Here is a 948-nt window from a genome sequence, read left to right as displayed (position 1 = left end):
ATGGTTTTTTTGGTTTTGTTTTCATTTGTTTTTGTTTTTTTGAGACAAGGTCTTGCTCTGTCGCCCAGGGCTTAAGTGCAGTAGCCTGAGCATGATAATGTGCCTACTTATCCATTTTCCTGTGTTGTTTCTACTGTGTTAACAAAGGAGCCTGAAAACACCGAGTACTGACCAGGCGAGGTGGCTCACGCCTGTAATCCCAGCACTTTGCGAAGCTGAGGTGGGCGGATGACCTGATGAAGTTGGGAGTTCGAGACCAGCCTGACCAACATGGAGAAATCCCCGTCTCTACTGAAAATACAAAATGAGCCGGGCGTGCTGGCGCGTGCCTGTAATCCCAGGGGGCTGAGGCGGGAGAATGGCTTGAACCCGGGAGGCGGAGGCTGCAGTGAGCTGAGATCGCGCCACTGCACTCCAACCAGGGAAACAAGAGCGAAACTCCGTCTCAAAAAACACAACAAAACTAAACAAAAGAAAATGAGCACGGATCCAGGGGCGCCTCTCTCCCGACCTCAGGCTGTGGCGCCCGCCAGTCCCCAACATCCCGACCGCCCCACGGAGTCTCCGCGTTCCTCCTCCTCTCCCAGTACCAGGGTCTCGCCCCAGAAACAAACTCGCCTTCCTGACCCGCATCTTGGCCTCGCGCTGGGGGTGACCCGCCCAGGCCTCCATGAAGGGAGCTTGTTCAAAGTGAAGTCCGGATACAAACAGCCCGACGGGAAACGCCGCCGCGCTCGCTCCGCTGCGCTCACAGCGGGGGCAGGAAGCCTTTTCCTCACCTTTGCCTCGGCGGCCCCGGGTGTCCCGGAGCTGCAGCAGCGTCTCCCTGTCCTCACAGCGGACGCGGCCCCAGGTGTCCCCAGGTGTCCCAAGCCCCGGCCCCTCCCCGGCGGGTCCTGAGGAGAGAAAGCTCCGTCTTCACAGGGGACGCCCCAGGACGCCGCCGTG

General features: G+C 59.3%; 1 pseudogene; it reads right to left on the bottom strand.

Annotated features, from left to right (window-relative positions):
- The window catches only part of LOC105543339, a 41,208-nt pseudogene that overhangs the window by 5,157 nt on the left and 35,103 nt on the right, over positions 1–948 (bottom strand).

This window comes from Mandrillus leucophaeus, unplaced genomic scaffold (genome assembly GCF_000951045.1).
Source record: "Mandrillus leucophaeus isolate KB7577 unplaced genomic scaffold, Mleu.le_1.0 Scaffold28, whole genome shotgun sequence".
In the NCBI taxonomy this organism is placed as follows: domain Eukaryota; kingdom Metazoa; phylum Chordata; class Mammalia; order Primates; family Cercopithecidae; genus Mandrillus; species Mandrillus leucophaeus.
This window is presented reverse-complemented; position numbering and strand designations above follow the sequence as displayed.